This window comes from Vicugna pacos, chromosome 11, assembly GCF_048564905.1.
Source record: "Vicugna pacos chromosome 11, VicPac4, whole genome shotgun sequence".
NCBI classification, from domain to species: domain Eukaryota; kingdom Metazoa; phylum Chordata; class Mammalia; order Artiodactyla; family Camelidae; genus Vicugna; species Vicugna pacos.
In genome coordinates this window covers 55,008,424-55,027,066 of record NC_132997.1, presented here as the reverse complement: position 1 = coordinate 55,027,066, position 18,643 = coordinate 55,008,424, and the positions used below count along the sequence as shown (strand labels likewise).

General features: G+C 35.3%; 1 long non-coding RNA gene across 2 annotated transcripts in view; it reads right to left on the bottom strand.

The window, feature by feature from the left end:
• Positions 1-758: 758 nt before the first annotated feature.
• Positions 759-18,643, bottom strand: part of LOC116282347 (uncharacterized) — a 32,712-nt gene continuing 14,827 nt past the window's right edge. The window contains exons 2-5 of one of the 2 annotated variants that reach the window (XR_012077398.1): positions 18,426-18,618; positions 6,152-6,389; positions 4,471-4,715; positions 759-949 (exon numbers count right to left, since the gene is read on the bottom strand). This is a non-coding gene — a long non-coding RNA (uncharacterized lncRNA). Of the gene's footprint in view, positions 950-4,470; positions 4,716-6,151; positions 6,390-7,673; positions 7,870-18,425; positions 18,619-18,643 lie in introns of those variants that run through there. The other variant, XR_012077397.1, reaches the window with a different exon arrangement.

The following is an 18,643-nucleotide window of genomic DNA, read 5'->3' as shown; positions in this document are numbered from 1 at the left end:
CTTTTGCAATTTCACATTAATTTTAGATTTGCCTTGTCAATTCCTACCAAATAAGTATTCTGGTATTTTGAGGATTATGTAAAGTCCATAGACTCAATTGGGAGAGAATTTGACGTCTTAAAAAATATTGAGTCTTTCAGTTCATAAACATGTAATATTTTCTCATTTGTTGTAAGTCCTTTAATTTCTCTTAAAATTAATTTCTTAGGTTTATCATTGAATAGGCCTCAAAATATTTTAAAATAATTTAGCCCTAACTACTTTAGGTATTTTTATGTTTTATAAATGCTGTTTTGTTTTCAGTTTCCAATTGTTTATTGGTAGTCAATAGGAGACCAACTGCATTTTTATATCGATCTTTAATAAATTCTTTGCAAATTTTGTGTATTTTTACCATGTAAAATTATGTCATCTGCCAGTAAAGTCAGTTTTACTTCTTGCTGTCCAATCTGTATGCCTGTTTGTTTGTTTGTTTGTTTATATTGCACTAACTAGGACCAGTACAACATTGAATAGAGGTGGGGCGAATTGGCTTCATTTCATTTTTCAAATCTTACCAGGATGCTTTCATTAAGTGATGTTAGCTGTAGTATTTTTATTGACATCTACAATGAGAGTGAAAAAAGATTCCCTTTGTTCCAGGTTTGCTAAGATTTTTAATCATGAGTGAATGTTCAGTGTTTCAAGTGTTTTTTCTGCAATAATTATCAAGCAAATAGGTGTTGAGGTGGTCAGTTCAGAAACAAGATAAATGGAAGTATGAATCAAGCCTTTATTCACTTACTGTGGCAATGAATTCAAGAGGTTGAAAGAAGCTCCAGCTCCCTAATATTCCATTTCTCCACTGGCACCAGGATCGAGTCACATGGATACAGCACAGGAAGGGGTAACTGTCTCACTGCTGAGGAGAGCCTAAACAAAAGATTCTTGTCTCTTTATAGACTATGGGCTGGAGGCAGAGAAAGAAAGAAGGGGTAGGAGTTGAAAGGTACTGTAGAGAAAAGTGCCTCAACCATAGCCCCTAAGAAAGACACCTCCAAAGAGATGTTTGGGGCTAGGAACGCAGATATGCCTATGAGCATGTCTGACGACTGGGTTGAGGGAATATTGTGTCTTTGACTGCAGCTTCCTTCAGAAAATTGCACTGTACTGTTGTGCACCAAGTCTACTGAGAGGAGAGCAGGCTTTCCCCATGAGGCCTGTCAGGCAACGCCTGGTAACTGCAAAGATGGATTTGGGTGTGGAGCCAGTCACAAGTTTTTCTTCTTTAGTCTCTTGCTAAAAACAATGCTTTAAGATCATTCTGCTTTCCTAATATATGCATTTGGAGCTTTGTCTCCCTGAAAGCACCTCATTTGGCTGCATATCTTGTTAGTTATATTTTGCTTTTTTTTTTTTGATGATTACTCATGGGTTTACATTATTTCGCTTTAAATTTCCTAATCTGCCTTCAAATAATATTGAACCACTTCACATAATGTCAAAGGAAAGACTAGAATGAAAACAAGAATCTGTGACATATTTTTTTCAAAGCAGGAAACTTAACTAGCTTGCTGGTCCAATCAATTATTGAATGTGACCGAATTTCCAAATAAGGTCACATTCTCAGGTACCAGGGATCAGGGCTTCAACATATGAATTCTGTGGGGACACAATTCAGACCCTATCAATATTCAATAAATAAACTATTGGATTATTTACCAGATGCTTCAGATAGACCAAAACTATGAGGCTTAATTCATTTTTCTTATTGTAAAATAGTGACAAGAACCTGGCTAGGTAGTCTTTGGTAATCATAGTGACTAATTTTATTTTCTGTACTCTTGATAGCGATACACGGAGGTTTACTAGAGGTGCCTTGTGATTGAATCCATAAGACTATGAAGTTTAGGGGATGAAAAATGGAGTATTAAATCCAAGTGAAGACACTTGTCTGATAGATGAGTTCTTTGATCCTTTTCTCCCTTTCGTTTAAGGTGAAGAACTGACTATATATAAGTACAATCTCTCTTTCACCCTCCTTCTCTCCAGTTCTTCCATTTCACTTCCCGTTTCTTTGTATAAAAGACTTTGGAGAGCTCGAGAGCACAGGAGGCCTTTTCTGTGTGTATTTCAAATCAAAGAGATCTCCAGTCAGCAAAAAGTCAAAGGTCACAGGTAGCGAAGCTGTCAAGTCTGAGATGTAACCCTGTGTCTCTTTTCCAAAAGAGACAATTGACTTTCCCAGTAAGTCATAATGTATGGACTACATACAGAAATATCAAGGGTTGTGAAGGCACAGCATATTTAATACAAAAATGTGTATTCTGATATTTATAACAACTGACAGAAAATAAAAGAATAGTGTAATTGAGCACAATTTAGTCTAATCTTTATGCTAATAGTAATAAATCTTAAGGAGCATAGATTGTTTTTCCCTTAGTAGATGGAAAGAAATACCAAGACATATAATGAAAGCTAGATAATATAAAATATGATTTTTTATCATTTATTCATTTCTATTGTTTTTGAAAATTTCTTGCATTCGCTATACAAGGAAGAAGTAAGTGCTAAGAAAGAAGGGGACCCCAAGCTTGAAGAATTAGCATAATACAGAAGTAAGTCTGAGGTGAGAACCATGAAATAAGATTCAGATCAGGGAATAGAACAATTCTAACTAAAATACACTCTGAAGAATAAATGTAATAAAAGCAATTTTAATCTGTGATCCTTTTTGAAGCTTAAGTCCGCATTCAGTCTCTTACTACTGGAAAAAAGGAGGGGGTAAGAAAGTACAAAGGAAGAGATTACTGGAAACTGCAGATTTAGTTGATGAGAATGTGGCATGAGGAGCCATGCACAGGAGCTTTCCAAAATTTCAACCATATTGTGTATGTGTGTGAGTATATGTTTGTATAACTCATACTTTATTAAGTTCAAGGTAATTGTGACTTGCAGGATTGCTGAGGGTCTGAGAAGGAGAAAACGTGCCTGAGAACACCTACCCTAAGAGCTGACATAGATGATTAATATTAAAAGCCAGTTTCTGGTGTTGGTTTCATTAGTGTTGGCAGCAAAACTTTTCCCTGTAATTGAACAGTTTTCTCTTTTATGTGTTTAAAAAGCTGGAAAAACAGAACCTACAAGATAGCATTAAGGGGGAAAAAAGGATGATAGAGCAGCTTGCTCCCAAGAAATCCTTAAATCTCAAAAAAGAGGATGATTGTTGTTTTTTGTTGCTGCTGCTGTTGTGTGTGTGTGTATGTGTGTTTGTGTGTGTGTTACAGGGAAACAGCTTATGTATCAGCAGGGGATAGTTAGGTTGGGCAGGGGCCCTGAGGGGATGAGTGATGTTAGAGCATTTTATTTTTATTGTCTGGAAATTTTGTCTCTGGGATGGAGCTGCAAAAATGGAACCCTATCCCCTCAGGGTTTTCTCCTTATAGCTATTTTGAAGGAAACCTTTATTTAAGGATGTTTTTGCCATGCTGGGTTAAAAGAACTGCAGAAGGCTCCACATAGGTGACAGGGAGATTAAGCAGGAGGATAATATGGTCCAAAAACACCGTTAACAAGAAAACCCAGCCCCGGAAGAATCACATGAAGTGTTTCACAGTCCTTTTTATTTTTAGTTTTTAGGTAAACAGATGGATAGGTAAGCATCTAATGAAGCTTTAATTAAATGGGTGGAAGGAGGGGAGATGTATAAGAAAGAAAATGTAATCAGTCTGGTGTGTATCTCAATTGTGAATACTACAAATGATTATGTATTTCATAATAATGAAAATATATAACATAATTTACCCCCAAATTTTGACATAAACACATTGGAAGAACACCTAACATGTGGCTTTAAATGTGGAGGGAGTTTTTTCTACAAGAGTTCTAAACCCTCGTTTTACTTACTGGAAAGTCAGTAGGTTCTATGTATAATTGAAAATCAATACATTGTATTATTATAAGTATGTAATTTAAACAGTGGCAAATACCTCCCAAAATAGAAATGTGTTTCTCTCTGTGGATGAGAATAGGGGATTGGAGGGTGGTAGATGAGGACTGCTGACTTGAATTATGTCTTATCATACAATTATCATACAATGAATTTAAACAATAAAAACATATTTTTAATCAAGAAAGAAAGAAATGATAAATATAATTTTTAAAAATTGTCTAGAATTTTATCAGAAACTTAGAATAATGTTTGGACACTGACTAAATAATTTAATTACTTCAAAGGTAAAATCTCTACTTGTCTATATCTTAAGTAAGACAGTGGGAAGAAAGACAAAGAATATGAAAGAATAAAGACCAGGTTGCATTTGTGCGTATGAATGTGATGCCTCTAGCACTTACTTCTGACAGCACATATGTAGCTAAATATGCACGCATACATCTAAAGACACGAGGCATTTCTACTGCCGTATGCATATGTAACATATTCACATAAAACCTAATTGGTGTGCTATTCGACAAATAAGTATCAGATTTTACCTTATGTGTTTCCACGTCCAGGCTTCAAGACCTTATTGTGCCATTTATTCCTTTAAGCGATTCCTACTGAGAGAAATATGCAGTTTGATTCGGCACTGAACAGCATAAAGAGCTTAAATGGCATGTATTCAGAACTTTTTAGTCCATGTACAGAAACCTTCTTGTAGAACAATGTTTCTTAGGTATTCTTCAGAAAAATAACATCACAGGGTGCTCCTTCAGAAGAGTAATTCCATGACAAATACCTTTGGAAACAACATATTATATTCCATTTAGAATTTTGATCAATATAGCCATAATGTTCCTCTCAGTTTGACTAAACTTTAGACAGGTCTCTTCCTGACTGTAGTCCCGCAACTGCCTTTTTCTTAGAACATCTACTATAGAAAACTTACAATTTTAAGTTCTTTTTCTGTCGCTTTGAGATATAAATCTTTTCTCAGTCTCTTACCAGTTTTACAACCAGTAATGGCTTTCTCAAGCATCTGGGACCTATCCCTGTGGAATGACGTAATCATCAGAAAGAGAGCCCCAGTCTCCCTGTCTCTGTGAAGGGTAAGAGCCTGAGTTACATAAGTACCATTAACAAACACAGATGGCCCGATCAGTCTCCAAGCTCCCCTCTAAAGTCCTCTAGGACTTTTCCACTAGCTCACCTCAGTACTTCAAAGCTCCTACTTTTTGTTTCAACAGAACTGAATTTGGTCTCTCCCCTATTTCAATAGTCTTGAATAGTCTTCCTTGCCTGTTTAACTCCATCTGTTGCAACATTTCAAAAATACATTTTATTTTAAATGATTTCAGAAATACTGCAGGAAAGAAACCAACCTACTTAAGGTCCCTAACCTAATGTTCCCAATTCATATCACAATGAAAACTCTTCTTATTACTTAATATGTATTCCACTCTACCAGTAGTTTTCCAAGTGTGGTCCAAAGAGCAGCAGCATCAGCATCAGCATCAAATGGGAACATGTTAGAAATAAAGTTTTAAGTCCCCACATGGACCTTTTGAATCAGAAACTCTGGGGATAGGGCCCAGTAACCTGTGGGTTAATAAGCCTACCAGGTAATGCTGATGCATACACATTAAACCAACACCCTCCAACACATATGCTGGGAAATTCCATCTTAGGTAACAGCAATAAAGAAACAAAGACCAGCTGAGAAAGACCATTTCTCTATTTATTGATTTATCACATCTTAATAGTTGAAATTAAGGCTTAGACAAATTTCTGTCCTAAGACTTGGATCTCAGAGCAAACAAATATATTTATAATTTACTTATGACTACAGGCTTAGTTTGGGTTTCCTGTTAGCGGTCCTCTCTGCCACACACCCTTCTATCCTGCTCCACACAATATATAAATAAGTTTTTATTTGTTATTATTCTAGAACTAATATGAAAGATTTATGATCAAGAATCTGGAGGTTTATTTGCACACATTATTGTCAATGCTGGGAAGTTTTCTCTTGTCATATTTTCTGACATTCTATAAAAATACAAAGCACTTCTCCAGCACCTACGGCCTTCTTTCTTCTTTAAACCTTCATATAACTTTCTGTTTGAAAACATTTATTTTACATTTCTAGTTCAGCTTATATCACTGCTTATCTTTGTATATCTATTTATATTTCCCTGTCAGAATCAATGTAATTAATTTTTATGAATTCTGAATTACCTGTATTTTGAAGTCCTCTTCATTTACCACCAATCAACTGAAGACTCATGGAATTTGACCATTTTTTTTTCTTTTTCTTTTTTTTTTTTGAGGATGATATTGAAGATGCTCATATTGTTAGGTCAGCAATCATATGTCTAACTGCCATTACTAAACCAAACATTGTTTCTTGTGCTTAATGTATTTATTTCCAAATGCAAATATAAATGGCGTGTTATAGTCAGCAGTCGCATGAAGTCTGCAGAGAAAGCAAAACTCTGAATTAGAGGTGATAGTCCTTACAGAAGCTTATCTTCTTTTTTGTCTATTTTAGCTGTGGAGAAATGTCACTAACTACCCATATTACACAAGGCTGATTTTCTCCCCCTTTTACAAACACATTTTTAACTTATGTCTTTAGTCAACAGTTTTATCATTGAGCCTGGAAACGCCAAAGCTGTAAAAGTGGAAAGCTATAATGCTTATGGACCAAGGCACACAAGTTATAGTCATGAAGAAAGATAAAGTCCACCTTTTATAATGACATTTGTGAATGTGTACATGTGCGAAAGTGTAATAAGCCTGAGCGATTCTTCCAGGTTACACATATTTAATCTTCAAACAAAGACATATATATATGTATAAATGTGTGTGTGTGTGTGTGTGTGTATATATATATATATATATAGTATATTTCCATGCATTTTCATTAATTAATATTGACCACTTTTTTGCATTGTCCCATCACATATCTGCTGAAATCTACAGACTCCAGTTGGTTTTGTTAGAGCATTTTTTTGTTGTTGTTACCAATTTGTCACCACATTACAGGTGAGAACACCACCAAATATAACTGTCACTGAATGAAATTTGAATTTTGTATCCCACTGGAAAGGACTATTGGTTGAAAAAGGCTACTCATTCTCATTTTCCCAGAAAAATTAATGAGAGGAAATGGATGTCAAGTGCTTATGGTTTTTTTCTGGATTCTTCACCTAGAAAATATTTAGTCAACAAGCAAAGCATTTGTCATAGATTGCTTAGGGTAAATTTTGCTCTGAGGCAGAGAACTGTCTACATGAGACCCATTAGAATTCTTGACATAGTCTCTGTCTTGAGAAACATCTTTGAACTTAAAGGCTGAAGATCCTATTTATAACTATAAGTCTACTTCATATTTGTGTATATATATCTTCTCTGTTTTTCTACTTCTCTTTGTGTTTTGAAGGTGCCCTGTGCACCATTTAAAAAACTATTGGGGGCCCCACCTAAGTTAATGAAGTGGTGGAACCAAATATGCTGATGTCGTGGAGACTCTGATTGGCAGTGATTGTGTTAGCAAAACACTTTTCTCTCTCCTCTAAGTTCTCTATAATAATATTTGCTGTTCTGTTAGTCACATAACTGTGTGGAGGAAAAACCTTCTCGGTTTCTAATTGCACTTGTTGTTTACTGTAAATTACTCTTATGAAAATATTCCCATGTATTTGCCTGTGCAACTGTGCATGTAATTGCATTTTGGCAAGAGTGCAAAAATACATACGTTTTGAAAATGAAGTCTAAGGGGTGCTTTTACAAAAGATGACATTTTCAGCTTGACTCTTAGTTGAAATTTCTTTTGTACTCATAAAACTGACAAGCTGACGACAGTCTTGTCATCTCAGCTTCTCCAGCCACAAGATAGGTACCAAACAGACGCTTCTAGGTTTTTTTCTGACATTGAACCTTTTCTGGACATGCTGCATTTAAGGATAAAGAGAAATTTCTTGTAAAACCTCGCATCTTGCTGTGGGCCTGCTTCTGTACCTCTCACAGCCAATCAACCCAGGAGTCATATGCAAATATATTCTAAAAGGTACCATTGATGCTGTAACAGGGAGGTGTCGGAGCCAGCCGACAATCGATCAGGTCCAGAAACTTGTGCTACAGGACTGAGAAAAGAAAAGACGTAACAAAGAGACAACAAGACAAGACAAGACTAAAAAGTGGGGTTGAGAGGGTCTCACTCTAGCCCGCAAGACGCTAGGTCAAGAGTGGACGACGAGTTTATTTCTTGCAGTCAATTTATATGATTTTAACCCATTAGCTCATACATTCCTGCCTGTAGGCAAAGGTATTGTTTTAGGGCGTGTACTAAAACCATTAACTTGTATATTGTTACAGACATCATTATTGTTTACAGTTCTTGTAAAACTAAGATTAAGAGTTCCTGGAACCAAGATGATAAGCTAAGACATTGTTCCTCTAGGCTAACATCATGACTCGTGTATATTTAGCTCAGGTGATTGTTCTCTAAAAAGATTACTGATTTGTGTGCCGATTGTATCTCTCCCTCTGAAGGTCCTTTGTGACTTAGTAGCTCAAGGATATTTCCTCAGGCATTAGCGCACCTGGTGCATTCTTTAGTAAAAGGGGTGGCGGGACAGAGATTGTTCTGACTCAATTGACCTTTGAGCCAGGCGCCCCGCACTGTGCGAGTTCAGGCCCAACCTTTGTGCTCGGCAGCCTCAATCTCAGAGCCTGGCGCCCTGCACTTTGGGGTTTTACGCCCAAGTTTTGTGCTCGGCAGCCCTCCGTCACGAGCGGCTCCCCGCAGGGAGGTGAACTGGAGATATTTTCCAGAATAATGGTAGAAAGCTGAGCTGGAGGATGGCTGTCTGCATCTACTTATCCATAACCTATCAAAAGGTGGCAACCCAGGCAGGCAATCAGCTCACTCATGAGCAGATGACAGCTGTCTGGAGTTTCATGCCATAATTACTGAAAAGGAAAATTTCTAAAGTAAAAAAGTAGGTTTGATAAATACATAGTCACCACAAGACTGCAGAAAAATTACCTTTTTTTTTTATAACTACAGTATCATAAATATGCCATACACGTTCTTTCTCAGAATAAGAAGTACTTATTATGAGGGTGCTAGGACTTTGTATAATCTTTATTTTCCCAGATAGAGATCATTAGGAATTTCACAGATTAAGACAGTGATCTGGCAATAATAAAGGGAAATAGTAGTGGAAGGAGAAAACTGGAATAAGTCATGGTGTTTCTCTTTTTCTGCCTTACGTTTCATTCTGCTTTTGGCACTATTGACCTCCCCCTCTACAATCTGATCCCAAATTTCCTTGCCAAATGTTTCTGCTACAGTGTCCTGATCTAGGCAAGTATACTGTAAATATAACTTTATTCTAAATATGCCCCTCCTTCTGCTCTAGGTGACTTCCTTTATTTTGCACTCTCATTTTAGAAGCCCTTCTCATTGTGTGACTGTCACGCACGACTGCGCAGAGAGCGCTCCTGCTCGGGGGCTTGCTGCACGCTGTGTTTCTATTTCTACTTGATGGAGTGAGTGTCTTTCACTCTTATCTAACTATCCGTAAGTAAATGGCTCAGGCCTTTCAGGAAGTGGGTCCCAGGCTTAAGCTTCTTTACCTTCTCTATTATGCTTTGTACAAAGAGAAGTATCCATATTTCTTAGTAAAGTGGTCTATAATAGGTTTACACGCAGTGAGATTTAATAGCTATTAGGAGAGATTTCTCTATCTGATTAAAACTCATGACCACTCATCACTATCAATGAGGGATTCTAACAAAAGGCTATACTTGCTGACATTTAAAAAAGTGAGGCAAGTGTGATAAAAAGATTGGGAACAACTGGTTTAGTATAAAGAATATTGGCATCATGGGTCAATTTGAGGGACTCTGGCAACTAGGGCAGTAGTTATAAAATGGGACAATTGGTGTCAAAATCAAAATAGGGATTATTTAAAAAAATTTTTTATTGAGGTATTGTCAGTTCACAATGTTGTATCAATTTCTGGTGTACAGCACAATTCTTCAGTCATACATGAATATACATATATTCATTTTCCTATTCTTCTTCATCATAAGCTACTACAAGATACTGAATATATTTCCCTGTGTTATACAGTATAAACTTGTTTATCTATTTTATATATACCAGTCAGTATCTACAAATCTCAAACTCCCAGTTTATCCTTTCCCAGCCTCCTCACCCTTGGCAACCACAAGTCCGTATTCTATTTCTGTGTCTGTTTCTGTTTTGTAAATAAGTTCATTTGTCTTTTTTTTTTTTTAGATTCAACATATATATGAGTGATATGATACGGTGTTTTTCTTTCTCTTTCTGGCTTACTTCACTTAGAATGATGATCTCTAGGTCCACCCATGTTGCTGCAGAAGGCATTATTTTGTCATTTTTATGGCTGACCAGTATTCCATTGTATTAATATACCACAACTTCTTTATCCAGTCATCTGTCAATGGACATTTAGGTTGTTTTCATGTTTTGGCTATTGTAAATATTGCTGTTGTGAACACTGGGGTGCATGTATCATTTTGAATTAGAGTTCCCTCTGGATATATGCCCAGGAGTGGGATTGCTGGGTCATATGGTAAGTCTATTTTAGTCTTCTAAGGAATCTTCATACTGTTTTCCACAATGGCTGCACCAAACTAAAATAGGTATTATTTTAATGCACATTTTTTTCCTCCTTGAAAAAATATGAAAAAATATTTGAACATTCAGGAAGAAGAACATCGGAGGTGAGGGGAGTAGACGTGCAGTTATCCAACTCTCATCCTAATGATTCACTGTAGAAAGACATTTCAGGACAATGGAGGAAATATGAATATGAACTGAGTATCAGATGATATTGAGGCACTATTGTAACTTGGGGATATCATAATGATACTGTAGTTACGAGAGATGCCCTCTTATTCTAAGACGGTGACTCTCAATCATCTCTGCTCATTAGATCACCTGGGAAACTTTAGACCGAATAGTGCACAAGTCCCTTCCCAAAAGCAAATAAATCTGAGTGACCGACTGTGGGGCTTGGATATTTTTGTTTTTAATTCTCAGATGATTCTCATGTGCATCAAGGGTAGAGAATGATGTCTCTAGGATGTGAAAATGGAATTCTCTTGATTAAGCTTAGGAAGCAATAGACTGAGAGATCCTTCAGATAGTCCCCTTTTCTTCTGTCTTCTTCACTGGGCAGATACCATTAAAGCCCAGAAGGTTATTCCAGGTGCCATGTGACACACAGGCCTCCATTTGGTATGAGATATGTGTGTGTTGTTGGATGGAGAGCAGAAGGTGGTGTCCTTCTGTACTGCCTTGTGTTTCAGGGAAGGGAGGAGAGCTCTCAACCATAACTATGACTTCACTTATGGATCACTCTACCTAAGCCTCACACAGCTGGATAGCCAAACTAGAAAACACTGATCGATCTGTTTTATTTCTCTGAGGATGTAAATATGGTGTTTATTTTTATATTTACTTATATCTTATATCATTTATTTTCTATAATTAATATGGTAAATATGATGTCTTCCTCTGGGCTAAAGGGCAGGTTTATTTGCACTTCATTGTAAAAAATTCTAGTTTTCTGAACTAAGGTTCCTCAGCTGTGATGAAACTCACTGTGAGTACATTCATCTAGGTCCCTCTGTGTGACTCCTGAACTTGGCGGCAAGAGGGATAGATGGGAACATGAGTTTATGGGTTTTTGCTTTGAGTAATAAATTCTTTTGTCTCTGATCCAAGTGTCTCATGTCTTCTGAAAGTATCCATAAAACTGTGGTAGGCTAAGTTTATAGCTTATAAGTAGTGTAAAATTTTAGACCCTTCATGGTTCTTGACAGTCAGCATAACTAGTTTAATATCCTTATCTACTAATTCTAAAGCTGGTGTCAGTTCTAGGCTGGTTTTCATTGATTCATTGTTTCATTTGGGGTTGCATCTGCTTTATTCTTAGTGTCTCTGGTAACTTTTGGCTGACTGTCAGGCATTGTAATCGTTATCTCATTGGGTGCCAAATAATTGTATATGCCTGTACATATTCTTGAGCTTTGTTCTGGGGTGCTGCTAAGTTGCTTGAGATATATATTTTTAAATCAGTAATTACAAAAGATATTATGTGCCAAAAATTACTAAGATACTTAAGTAAAAAAATAACCATATGAATCATACCATTTAAATTACAATTCAAATATATAAAAGACAAAATACCCAAGAATTATACAGTATGTGTTTTCAGTTTGGGGCAGTTGCAGCAGACTGATTACACCCAGGGCAAGAAGGAAGTGAAACTTAAATGGCTGCAATAAATGAAGCCCATTTGGGCTAAAATGAGAGCCAGATGTCCCATCTCCTTTGAGCCTAAGAACATTAGCAAGTGTCTTAGGAGTTTCACTTAAGGTAGAAAATGTTGTCTGTATGATAAAGACAGATATAGGGGAGAGATCAAGACTTTAGAAAGCAATTAGCTAAGATGGAATATTTGATTTTTATATTCTACGAAAGTTTTTTCCACCTGGTTTACAATCTCTTCAAATGTTGATGAATTCTTTGAAATAACAAATAAGACAATATTTGTCTTTAGTTCTTGAATTAGGCATCAAAGAAACCCATCCCTTTGAAATCCAAATAGGAAATGAAAAACTGTAAGAAAAATCTAGTTTCCCTGGGCTCCAACTTACTGCCTGTAGTCACATTTCTCCTTTCTCCTGTCTGGTGCCCCCACTGCACTTAAAGTTTTGTCTCTGTCATTACACTCACCATATTGTAATGATATTTATTAGTTTCCTTTCATATTAGATGTACAGCTCTCTAAGGGAACTGGCAAACACTTGTACATAATAGATACTTAACAAATGTAAGCTCTTCTGAATTTTTATTCTTTTACTAAGTTTGTATCAATATTATACATCCAAATAATCACTTCATCTAGCCCCATCCATTCATTTCCTAAGAGGCAGCTCTCCTCATACAAGCAGATCTCTTGGCCATTCTGGAATTAGACGTTTTTACTGAGTCTCTCTCATGACCATCTCTCAGTTATACCATTTTGTTTCAACCAGTAGATCTTATATCAGCTCTTAAATCATTTAAAATGTTGGCCTACTGTTGGGAAAACATATAAAAACTCCTTCCATATGACAGATAAGTACGAGATATAATATAAATACTAAATGAACACAAATTTCGTATGTGGAATTAACTCATACCATCTGTTTATTAGTTAGGTCTGCATCTAATTTTTCTCTACTAAACATTCATTTTTATAGACAATTTCATGGGAAATTTGAAGAAAATGGGCCATATAATATTCAAAGAAGTTTGTCTCCACCTTTTGCACATATGCATTATATCATACCTAAAATTATTTGTTGCTTTCTTAAACTGTGTAGAAAAATAACTTTCCAGAGGTCAAAAGAACCTTGCTAAGTATAATATGCTTTTAAATTAACTTAGTAATATAAACAGAGAAGTACCTCCCAACAATAATTTAATTACACACAAGGGATGTGAGTGTTATAGTTGTAGTTTTAACTACACCCCGGTGATCTGCTTTGCCTGGGTCAGATTACCATCCTTCTAAAATAAGCTAGCCATCTGCTGGTTGTTGAGCGTCAGCCCTTTCAACAGTTACGGCATTTGTTTCTGCATCTGTATCTGTTTTGAGCCACGCATATATTTTTGAATTGACATTGTATTCAACTTCATATTTTAACATAAAAGGTTACATGAGAAAGCACTGGCTGGAATGTTTTTAAAAGATATAAATATCTCAGTGCCATTCATTTGCCATCTTCAGAATCATCATCCACAGCAACAACAACAAAAACAACAAGAAAATGGCTTTTTCTTCTCTTTGGTTTTGTGTTCCAAATGTATGCTCTTTGCAGTAGTTATAAAATAGAAGAGATGAAGGAGGTCTATGCTATGAACATTCTCTCTGCTTTAGCTTTCAAGAAATAATGGTAGAAAAAGTTTTCTTCTGTACTCAATTTTGTTTCACAAAGAAAATGCAAATAAATACTTGAATAAAAACTATCTGAACAAGACTTGTTACAAATGTCAGAAACAATTTCAAAAATAACAAATAGATTCCATTTGCTATTTTAGAAAAGATGGCATTTAGGTATTTGAAATCATTTCTATTGTTTCTGCTATCTAGTATTTATCAGAAATAAAGTGGAATCTACTAAATCATTACTTTCAGACATAGTCGATATGTAAATAAACTTAAGAAGGAGATATAGTAAATATTTTAATCACTGTTTTTTAAGACCTCAGCCCCGCATCCTCAGTGAGACCTCTTCCCATATGTAACCTTTATGCCATTTCTTTGAAATGGATGGCTTACATCGTGGGCATTTTCAAAATCTTTCCTGCTAACGCTTATGCTTTTCTCTTTCAACTTTCTTTTTCAATTAATGGAACTTGCACACAAAAAATAAAATCAAACCCATTATCTGAATTCTTTTGCTATTGCAGTAAATACCATATAAGGCTGTTGATTATCTTTTTTCTGAATCATGAGGAAATAAGTCAAGTAAATTTTTTTTTCAGTTTTATAAATCTGTATTATATTAGCATGGTGCTTAACTGACATTATTATTCATTGTAGTATCTAACATTAATATTTTCCCCATTTAACCATTTTATTAGATAGAACAATTATACTTTTCCTATAGTGCATGGATTTTTATTGCTTTATATGTTATTATGAAAGTGCAATTTAAATTTTATTAAGCTCTAAGATATACTTATTGAGGTAGGAGTATATTAGAAACGCAGCAAATGTTCAATTCAGTAGTGTCTGTGTGCAGGACTTAATATGACAGGATCTTAATTCCTGACTTCTTGGTGTTCATAATCCAACTAGGATGAATAAATACTTCTTTGCATAATTTAATAACAGGATGGAGTGTAATAAATGCTCAATAAAAGTGTATTTTCATACAATAGGAGTTTGGAGTGGTGGAGATGCTTCTGTGTGAAGGGATCTAGAAAGGCTTCTCAGGGGAACTACAGATTGAATTTATCTGGAATTATCTATAATTCAAGACCTTTAAAATAAGATACAGAATTGAAATAGGATTGAGGGACCTTCTGGGCAGAGTAAACCAACACATATAAGCAGAGTAATAAAATTGAGATTAATGATGTTTTTCTTTTATCAAACAGAATTCTCTATTTCATCATTTCCCAGCTTTGTGTTTAAGGTATTGTTGCTTCATTTCTATGAGCTCCTGTAGGTTTTCTCCTCCTATTACTTTGATAGTAAAGGGTTATTTCGTATAAGGCAATTAGCACAGTGACTGGCATATAATCAGCATTCAGTAACTATTCACTTGTATTTATCCTGGTTATTATTTTGTTAAATTCAAAAATATATAAAAATGTAAAAATTGTTACCAAGTAAATTCACAGGGATTTTAATACTTGTCAGGGCATATCTTCAGCTAAACTTACACTAACATTATTAACTGTACATTATTCACATTTTTTTTTCTTTACCGAGTTGAACAATAGTAAGTGACATATTTCCCCTATTGAATTCTTCCTTTGTCAGTATGAAATTTTCAACATTTCTACATAGTTTTAATTTTCATGCTAATTTGCTAAGAATATGTATTGAATCAGTGGGCTAGATAAGGAAATTAATAAAAGCCAAAAATATAGTGGTTGAAAAAGTGTCATGGCATAGAACATTAAAAAAAAAATCATTTCTTGGGGGAGGGGAATAGCTCAATGGTAAAGCATATGCTTAGCACGCATGAGGTCCTGGGGTGAATCCCCAGTAGGTCCATTAAGTTTTTTTTTAATTAAAAAACAATCAGTTCTTAACTGGGAACCATGTATCATAACACTTTTATGTTGCCTTTGGGGGGAACTTTAGTGTCTGAAAATGGACAAAGGGATTAAATGCCTAAGAATGGTTTATGGGATATTGAAATTGTCTAGGTTATTTGGTTATTTCTACACTGGCAAAGTGAGGTACAGACTTCAAATCCTCTTCTTCATGTCAGCTGTCCCTCACTGGAAAGAAAATAATAAATTTCCTATGTGTTTGTTGAAACAACCACTAAGTTACTTCTACTAAGGTCTCCTTCTAGAGAGAGTTAGGGAAAGAGACAGTGTCTATCGCATCATTATCGTCTGTAGTCAAGTGGGATTTGTTATAATAAGTCAGCCTGCTAGTTCATAAATTGTCTCCTAAACTCTAGTTATTTGTCCTCTGTCTCTGCAAATGAAAACTCTATTTACATCTAAATCCTCTGGAAACTGACATTGAATGACAACTGGCAAAGTCAATCTAACCCTTACAAATTTATTTACACACTCTCTGAAGTGGTAGCATTTACGACCTACCACTCATTTGGTAATTTAGGCAGTATTACATTTGTTGTGCTTTTGTTCTATATAGTTAATTAGCATTTCCTGTATAGAACTCCTTTCCCCTTAGTCTAGAATAAATACACTTAACAACAGGAGCAAGAACAACATCAACACTAACAACTCCACTGGAGGGCACAGGACACCCGTTGCTCCTCAGAGCTCTCTTATAGCAGGTAGAACAACGCCGTCTTTGTGTCATCACATGTAGATATCAGATACGTGAAATCAGAGTGCTGTTCATTGCTAGTGTTTAAAAAAGCTTAGATTTCCCCCTACCCCACTTTCATCTCTTTCCGTTCCACAGTAGCCTGACACGATTGTGGGGTATGATTTGATTTATGTGACGGTCTTATAATTCTGATTTGATAGCCATCACAAGTATACACTGTACTTTTATTCCCAAATAGAAGTTGTGTTTAGGAATATAACGGAGAACCTCACAAGAACGTCTAATTTGTTTTCCTTAATCTCCTTGAAAGCTCATGATCGGGTTGCTTGCGCGTAACTGCCAGGCTCTCTAATAAGAGTGTTGTAAACTGTTGATTCTTTCTTCTTTAGTACATGGATAATCGGTATAATAAACTGTAATAGCTCCCAATTATATAAATACATGTTGAGGGACTTTTTACAATGCATATTTTTGACACAATCCACTCTACTAGATCCTTCAAAGCTGTTAGACTCTATTGTTTTACAGTCTAGTTGAGGGTGCTTCTTAACACATAAATTTCCAACTCTTTGACATTCATATTAGCGACAAAATGTAACATAAAACTTTTTTGTTGCTGCAGTTACAGCTCATAATGAAAATAATTTATGTCCTCCTTTCATTTCACTAATTTGTGGTTTCTCTTTTATAGTCCTTAAATCTGTGTGTGTGTGTGTGTGTATATATATATATATATATATATATATATATACACAGAGATTAAAATGCCAGCAAACAAAATAAAACTAGGTGCCTATTCATAACTCTTTTAAGTATTAAGAAAATTTTTATACAGTACAGTCGTTTAGCAATCATGTTTAAGTATACTTTAATCAAAAGCATATGGCTTTTAATTTAAGCTAAGTTAAAGTACAATTATTTAAAAATATTTGTATAGTTATCTGGCAGTAATGCTGTTAAAAATAATTACATAATTTACATTAATTCTGTAAAATGCAATATATGATATAAAAAGCACGCATGAAACAAAAGTTGTGCTTGACCAATTGTTTAAGAAGGACACAGCAATCAAATTCCATGTCATTAAGAAGTCATTGGAGTGACCTCATCTATTGATTATTTTATCACTTTAGTTCAGATCAACAGAGCTCTGAGATACGAATAATATTACCTTTGAATCGTATTTTTAAACATGTCTAATTGTTTGGTTAATTTTGAGAGATTCACGTCTAAGAAATAGGCTGTCCATCAATTTTCTCGACATTTCTTGTGTTAGCATGCCAGTATGACGCTCTCCTTCCTGGAACAGGGTTTGCACCTTCATTCTAAAGGTGTTTAAATAGTTTTCTTAATTCCTGAGTTATATTCCTTGCCCTCACTTTCCACCACCCCCACCACACCTTACCATCTGGAAACCAAAATACACCTATTAATAATATATGTGTCCTTTAGCATCTGCAGTTTATTTAATAGAAGTTCTCAATTCTATTGGTCTCAATGATATTTCAAATTAATTTTTATTTACTCAGCTACAAATTGGGGGGTTTCCTATGACTGTAATTCCAAAGAAAGGTTTTGTAAATTGACAGACTTGGATTTTAATCCCAATTCTGCCACTGAGAAGTAAAATCTCTTACACATAATGATCCTTAAACTTAGTGTTTCAATCTGTAAAATGGAGGTTAAAATATCTATTAAATCAAGATGTTGCAAGGATTCACTGAAATCCCATATGTAAAACACCTAGCTCCATGTTCCCCTGTCTGGGAAAACATCCTTAGTTCCTTTTATATTTCACTTAAACTTTGCTATTTAGATACATCATTTAAAACAATGCTACTAAATTTCTCTTTATAACTCTTGTGTTTATGTGTTTGCTTCCTTATTCAGGGATGCCAAATTACATTACTTACATTACTCGTTTTCCATGAGAGGGCAGGCTTCACAGCTGTAGAAGATTTTTCTGTTCCTCCGCAGAGAAACTCAGTTTTCCTCCCATTGAACAACAAATAGATGATAATTAGATCTTGTCCCAAGATAAGGCCTTCTTGTTAAAATCTCTCATTTAGAGGTTAATTTGTGTTTATGGAACTTTGGCTCCATAGTCTGAAAAATCACAACACATTACTCT